Here is a 7,858-nt window from a genome sequence, read left to right as displayed (position 1 = left end):
AAAGTCCATCAAGGACTGCTGAAGTGCTAAACAGAGTTGCAAGTACAATCTCAGGGTAGAAACTGGGAAAACACAGCACCTCTAACCAGACTATAATTCTTACACTCTTCCCTAGGCAGCTGCTACTGCCATTGTCAGAGACAGGATACCAGGCTAGACAGACCTTTGGTTTGACAGAGTACAGACATTATGTTGACTTATCCTGGTAACTATGGAACAAGATGTCATTCCCTGGTGCAAGGAAGGGACAAGTCCAAAGTGTCACGGTCCTGCTGTGGCGGAACGCAACCCCCCCCCCCCCACACACACACACATCTCAGGCCCAAAGCGTGGCGGAGCGCAACTACCCCCCCCACCCCCCAATCTCAGGCCCAAAGTGTGGTGAAGCACAACTATCCCCCCCCCCACACAAACACCTTATCTCAGGCCCCAGCTGACCGCAAATAACTGACAGCGCCCAGGGCTGACCAGGAGGAACTAGGTGATACTGGTTGCAACTGGTGAGGCCAGAAATGAGCATGAGATCAGCAAAAAGGTATATTTACCCCAACGCAGCATGAGATCAGCAAAAAGGTATATTTACCCCAATGCAGCATGAGATCAGCAAAAAGGTATATTTACCCCAACGCAGCATGAGGTCAGCAAAAGGGTATATCTCCACACCAAATACTGTATGACCATGAGTCAAACTCCATGCCCATAAATAGTGCTGCAGCCTAGAGCCCATTGAGCTCTCCTGCATGGCAGCGGGCTGCACGGCAGTGAATCTCCCCTTGAGTTGGGACGCCTCTCAAGGTTACTCTCCTGGAGTTAAGAGAACCTCTGACAAGAAACCGTTGGAGTGGTAAGAAACTGAGACTTGGGCACTAACAAATGCGCAGTAAGATTTGCTTGCTATGACTACACTGTATGGCCATCTTCAATAAATCTGTTAACTAATAACCGATCACCTTCTCTCCCCCCCTTCACCCCCGCAACACCTGCCCACGTGATCTGTTCTCTGGAGGACTCACACTGCACACTTAGCTTTCGGGAGCTGATAAAGCTATTGATGCTGAGCAGAATCCCTGGATCTCCTGCTCTCCCTGCAGAGAGACTGCCCAGGGGTGGCATTTCATGGCCAGTTCTGTGGCCACTCCGGATGGATGATTTCCAGTTCCGCAATTTTACGAGAGTGCAGAGTAGTAGAAATGGTTCTATGCGGGGAGTGGGCTATGGTCCTCCATGCCTCAGAAGGACCCTTGGACAGGCTTACATTCACAACACCAGTGCTGAAAATATAAAAACATAAAACTGCATCAGATAAAATAGTCATAATTATAGCAAGCATATGAGACAAAACCAATTGTCACTTATCTCTCTGGGGACACTGTACTTTTTGTTTAAGCCCTATTATTGGTAAAGTATGAGTTCTAAAATTATAATAATTAAAATGATGATTATAAAACATCAAGGATTTTTTTTTTTTTTTAATATAGCTGGGAACAGTCAGTTCATTATTGAAACAAAGATCTGGATTTAAATTCACATCAGTTTACAAGATCTCTGATCTGAATGCAGAGAACATGTCTGAGTGCTGAGGCCCCTTCCTGTGCTCCAAACCTGATCCCTATCCTCCTGTATTTGTCATGGAAAAGAAAGGGCCTGTGGTGAGGGACAGCCAAGGACGGTGGGCTGGAAATATGTCACCTCTTGATCTTCCAGGAGCCTCCTGGTGATTTCTGCCATATTATAAGCACTAGCTGAACAGCAGTGCTGCTGGCATGTGAAACAGGCAATAAGTTGTTCCTACTTTCTGGAAAGAGAAGCTGAGGATGACAAATCAAGGATCACTAAAGGCATCAGCAATTGGAGCACAGGAGCCCTTTCATCCCAAATACACCCTCAATTCACCACTTTACATTGTATCTTGTGCTGGAGCTGTTTCCTACCATGAAGTCTAGGCTACAGCTCAGGGCAGACCTTGGGGTAGCCAAGGTGTCCTGCCCAGGACAGCAGCCTCTGCCAAATGCGGAGTTGACTTTGAGCTTTGTAGGTTGCCAGGGCTAGACTTTAGTAATGCAAGCAAGAGAACATCTTGAATCTGTGAGGTTCAAAATATTTTACATTTTGAGATGAACTTTCAGGACGAAATGGCCCCAAAATGTCAGCTATGTCTATTCCATGTCAGAAATAAATGAAAGCTGAGATGAGTGTTAGCATCAGGCACCCATCCAAAACTGTGGGGGAGAGAGGAAGAAGTCTATACCATAGACTTCAAAGAACCCATATGTCTGATCTAGGACTTGTTATCTGTCCTTTCCTGGATCATGCCCGTATCTGAGAAGAGGAGGCTGGGCAGCAGCTGGGGAATGGAGGGAAAGAGGAGGAGAAAGGAAAGGGAATCAGAGAAACATTGATAAATTCTATTTAGTGAATAATACAATGCATGTAGCAGCACAATGGCCTTTTCTGCAGGCAGATTATCCCAGCCAGAGTCTTTGCTATATTAAAAAGAGGGGGGAAAATAGAGCACCAAAGAAAAGGAAAGGCGGGCTGTACCGCAGCAATCAATGCTGCCCTTTGTGCTGCCTGACATTTGAGGGACTTGTTATCAACAATTGCTGGCTGCTTTATCTAAATGTATCTCCCTGGCTGCCAGGCACAGCACCGATAGGCAGCAGAATGTGCTGATGGCCCCAACCGATATTGCGACCGCCCAATTCACCCGCGTGCCTTGCTGTCAGGGGCCTGATGGCTTCTGTCGCTCCAGTGCTGGCATGCATGTACCTACCCCTAGACAAGGGAGAGGGAGAGGACGTTTTTATTGCTATTCCTCCCCATTCCTATCAGCCACTGCTTCATCTTTTTAAAGGGGGGGGGGGGAAGGCAAAAAAGGGCCAAATTAAAAAAGTCAAGAAATTTGGGGTGGGGCAGGGATGAGCTGAGGAAAGAGGAGAATTTACTTTATTTTTTTTGTTTGTCCTGCAAGGGTTGTGTCATCTGCTGCTCTAGCAGAAATTGCCTTGTACGCTCTTGCCTTCTCTCTCTCTCCTGCTTTACTGCAAAACAGTGATAAGAATAATCTACTGCTAGGCTGCTAGGTTGTCTTAGTGTGGAAAATGCCTCTCTTTAATATTTTCTGTGTATTTATGTAACATATATCCTGTATGTATATGGAATGCATGGAGCTGTACACAGACACAGCCACACATAAACACACTCATGCGATTGCTATTAATTTTCATGAATAGAAGAAGATGAATGGGCATAAAATAAAAGTTAGCTTGTAACATCTCCTAAATCCCAGAGGATGTGTGTGTGTGTGTGTGTGTGCTGTGTGTGTGTGTGCATGTGTAAAAATCTTGCACCTCAGTTCCAGCTAGAAAGTGGCTGCTCTTAGGAGAAGTGCAAGCTGGCTCAAGGAAGCTTACCACTTGCTAAAAAAGTAGCCAATTATTGACAGCTTTTAAAGTACAAAAGCTCTCATTTGGTGTGGCCTCTTATTTCAAGAGACAGCTTAAATTATTACCTTTATTGCTAGAAAGGTTTTGAGGTCTGCATGGAAATGTCAGCTCATAGGCTTGCACGTGTATTTATTCTTGCTAATGAATCCATTAAAAATGCAATATGGGCACAATTCAAAGATTTCCCTAAAATGAGCATTTTTTGCTGTCTGTGGGGAAAATGCCATCTCAGACTTCAGAAAAAGCATTTAGGAAAAAAATGCAATACATAAGATAACCACAATAATACAGGGGCCACTGTGTATTAACTGATCTGTTTTTAATGATTCTTCACCAAAATCTGAAAGTAATTAGACAGTGCTCTCAAAAAATAGACGATTCCAGGAAATTAGGATAAATTCTTATCTGTCTCATGCTCAGCTATCTTATGTTAATTTGCATATTTAACATACATTTATGAGTTACGGACCCGATTTTAAAACATGTGTGAACTACTACCTTGGCCATAATAGAAAACCTCACATGCATCTAGAGAAAGTTAATCTTGATAGTATATTTTGAGGAAATTTGGGCCTTTTTTTAGCACCATATATTTGTTGATCATCGTTGTTTCAATTAAAGACTTCTTGCACCATTCTTTTTGCTTTTGTTCTGCAGCGAGTTACATCTACTTAGAATGTAAGATTTTTCAGAACAGTATAATTATTATTTCTAGCTCACTCTATTTACAGTGCAGGGTGAATGTGCATTGCCCTGGGTCAGATCCTGACATCCTTCATCTGCATATCTTCCCTCTTTACTTAAGTGGGGGAAGGTCTAAATGAAAACTGTAAATGCATAAACTCTTTGGGATTTGGTTCTACAAAAATTAAACACTAGTGAAAATCAAAAGGCCCAATGAGGAGAAAAGCAAACATGCAGGAGAGGTATCCCAGACAGTAAAATCCCTGGGGAGAGCTAGAGCCAAAGATCAGATATTAATATATACCTGTTTAACAGTAGTATAAGAAGCTATTAATAAAAGGCAAGATTTGCCTTTCAGAAATGAGACGCTATACTAGAGCTTCAAGTGTTAGAGTCAAGCAGAGATGCCAGTCAGTGAGGGGTCTTTGACAAAGATCTGTCTGGGAACCCAAAGGGTTAAAAATCCAGCCCTGACCTGTGAACTGAATACCCTCACTCCCTGCCTCAGCTCCCGATTTTAGCTGAGTCAAGGAATTCTTTGTGGGCAAGAGAAACCAGGGCTGTTCTCTGATATGAGAAATAGGAACAATTACATTATGCGTAATGGAGTGACATAAAACCAAGGCCATTCTGTCTAGCTTCACAGGTCACCCAAAATAAGGCACAAGCGTTTTTAATTAATAAATGCTGGTCAGCACTGAGTCCATTTGCCGTGTTATCTGACCACACGGAACAGGTATAGAATATCCCACAACCCCCACGTTGCTCCTCAGCCCTTCGCAGGCGTAGGCAGTACAGATCACAGAGCATAAGCTCAGACACGCACACAGTATAACCTTCCAGAGCATTTCTCTTTCTGTGGCATTAGGAAGCCAATTCCTCCCAAGAGCATGTTTATATCAATCTAAAATTCATTTCAGCTGAAATATTTATGATTTTTGTGGAGGGGGGGGAGGCAGGAAGTCTGGTTGTTGAGTGTGGTCAGATCAAGTTAGCTTCAGCTGGCAAGGCTGACAAAAGTAGTAATCTCTCTGTCCCTCCTCCCATACTTACGCGAGCATTTATTCCAGGCCCTTTCTTAATGCTGTAACATAATTCATTAGGACAGCCTTAATGAGCTGGTAATTAGTCTGGTGGGAGGGGGTGAGGAGGGGAAATAGAAATGCTAGACAGAGAGAAAGTCGAGCAGGCTGGGGCACCTTAAAGAGCCCTGAGAGAGCCTTTTGTCAACAAAATGGATCGGGCTTGCAGGCAGTAAAACTTTCAAATGACCTTCGTGTCAAAATATTAGGCTGCTATTTTTCGCTAGATGGTGGTTTCATAAGCATAAACAGTGCACATATCATTCAGAGTGCTGTAAAATTTGTCTCAAAGATGTGGTGTGTTCTTCCCTCCTCCCCCTGCCTATTTTAGTTTTTGTTACAAAGCTGCTATTACCTCTATATGGTGTGAATGGGGGGGGTGGGGTAAGGGGAATGGCATCTAATGTCACAAACTTCTGCTTAGTCTGAAGATAATGTTTATAGCAGCTCATCTTTGTTCTGCTGATTTTGAGTGCTTGCTCCTTCTTTTTTTCTTCTTCTGAAAAAAACAGTAAAATACATACAGTGATATACATACTAGAGACAGATATAAAAAGGTGGTGAAATGTTCACTTGTAAAATTCAGGAAAAATGCTTGTAGATATTTATAATTTATAGGAAAAGCTAGATGTTAATATTGCCCTGTAATTTAGAAGGCAGATGTGGGCTTAATAAGTATATCAGAACCAACAGCTCATTTCTGGAGGAGTGAAGCTTCGAAACCTTGGCTATTTGAGTGTCCCTTTTGTGAAATCTTTCTTTCCAAGGTTAAATTTTGATATGGGGGTAGGGGGTAGAAGGGTGACTATCTTCTGCAAAGAAAGGATTTGATTGCTCAAAACTTCAAATCATTTTGCATTGCACTTGCCTTGAGGCTTCTTCCCTTTCTGTCCTTATCTAATAAGCCCCAGAGTGGTGGGACTTGTGTAACTTGAATAACTAGCAGAAGACTGATAAGACATTGCTTGAGCTGAACCAGAAGAACATGCAAGCAGCAATAACAGGGATAAGCAGCCAATTTAATGAAAGCAGAAACTAAGGAGATAACAGAAAGACAGAAAACTTGTCTTATTGATCTGCTGTGCAATTAACTTTTTTTCTTTTTCCACTATCACATCATACAGAACTATTAACCTATTCCCTCTTTGCCTCCAGTTTCTCACCTATATTTCCCCTTTGAACACCTGAGCCATTTATCATTTGTGAGCTGCCATTACAACCATACTCCAGGTGATGTACTGACAGCCAGGCCATTGCAGGTAGGTCAAATCTTCCCTCAGAAGCAGCCATGATTGGTTACCACAAAACTCAGATAAGGAAAAGCCAGGGCTAGGGTTAATAAAAATCTAGCCCTGCTTTCTAGCCACTGTTTTCTGGCTTGGTGTAATTGCTCAATATAGTAAAGGCAGGAACCATATAAAATGTTTGTAAATGTGGCTGAAAGTATCAGGAACTGACCCAGTCTGAGGAATTTATTACCCCTTTTAGTATGCTGAAGAAATGTATCTATGACCAATTTCTAACTAAGGTTGAAGAATGGTTGGGTCTGAGCCTCTCCCTGTATGTGTGCAAAAGCCACACAGGGCTGGCCACCTTGGAGCTCAGTAATCTGATGGGATTTCCCTTTGAGACTTAAAGGTCATTTTTCTCACTTAAAAAATGGAATTAAAAGAGAAACTTAGACAGGCATAATATGATGTCTGACATCATCTCATGGATCCAAACCGAGCCAGAAATTTTACTTGCACTTGTGAAAAGTTTAAACCTGGAGTTTCACATTACTGTAATTACTGATCATGTGGAAAATAAAACAACTTGGAGATATATATATATATTTTTTCCACTAGAATTCCTCTCAAGTTCTTTGCTGGTGTTGCTCTGTCAGAAGAGCTGAATACGGATCACAATGACCTCTGGAAAACATGCAGTTGAGTTCATACCTGTTTTTTTTTTTTTCTTTTTTTTTTTCATTGTTAAGCTAACAGGAAAGCTGTAGTGAGTCTGTAGCATACAGATCCATTCAGAAAGGCTCCAAGTGTGAATGGGGCAAAACATTGGCATTGCCCTCCAGTTACCAATTATGTTGGCTGGCTACATCAAAGCTACTGGTGAAACTCTGCTTTTGTTTTTGCAACCACTTACTGGCAGAGACAACAACTTATTTCTACCTTCTAACATGTTATATTCAGGATGGCTCCAGGCAGACAGTGCAATAGTAGAGAATCAAAGCTCAGTAAAGGAACCAGATCTGTTCACAAGGTGCAAGGCAATATTTCTGATCCTTAATGCACCTATGATTTGTCTTCCAAGATTACCTTGCTTTTTACAGCACAGTTTAGACTTGGGAGGTTCCATCACATTAAAGAATATTTGTACTTTTCCAGGCACAGATGAAATCTCACAGATGCAGAAATTGCAAGCATAGATTGAGGACTTGCAAGGCTGCAAGCACTATCTAGCTCTCCTTACTATAAGACTTCCCTCCCCTTCCCCCTTTTTTTTTCCCTTTGCCAGACTTTGATTTGGTTGAAATTTTCTCTGTGGGGTGTCTGCTGCAGAATGAAGTTCATCATTCTCAGAAACAGCAAATTTTAGCAAGGTTAAGGGAAAAATACATGTTAAATTCCAGTAACCTTTACTTTGTGA

The 7,858-nt window shown here is 42.2% G+C and overlaps 1 long non-coding RNA gene across 1 annotated transcript; it reads left to right on the top strand.

The window, feature by feature from the left end:
- Positions 1–762: 762 nt before the first annotated feature.
- Positions 763–7,131, top strand: LOC136991671 (uncharacterized). The gene is made up of 3 exons (XR_010883883.1): positions 763–844; positions 6,368–6,471; positions 7,060–7,131. It is a non-coding gene; the product is annotated as an uncharacterized lncRNA (long non-coding RNA).
- The last annotated feature ends 727 nt before the right edge of the window (positions 7,132–7,858 follow it).

Source organism: Apteryx mantelli, chromosome 3 (genome assembly GCF_036417845.1).
Source record: "Apteryx mantelli isolate bAptMan1 chromosome 3, bAptMan1.hap1, whole genome shotgun sequence".
In the NCBI taxonomy this organism is placed as follows: Eukaryota; Metazoa; Chordata; class Aves; order Apterygiformes; family Apterygidae; genus Apteryx; species Apteryx mantelli.
Note: the sequence above shows the minus strand (reverse complement) of the source record. Positions and strands in the feature narration are given on the sequence as shown.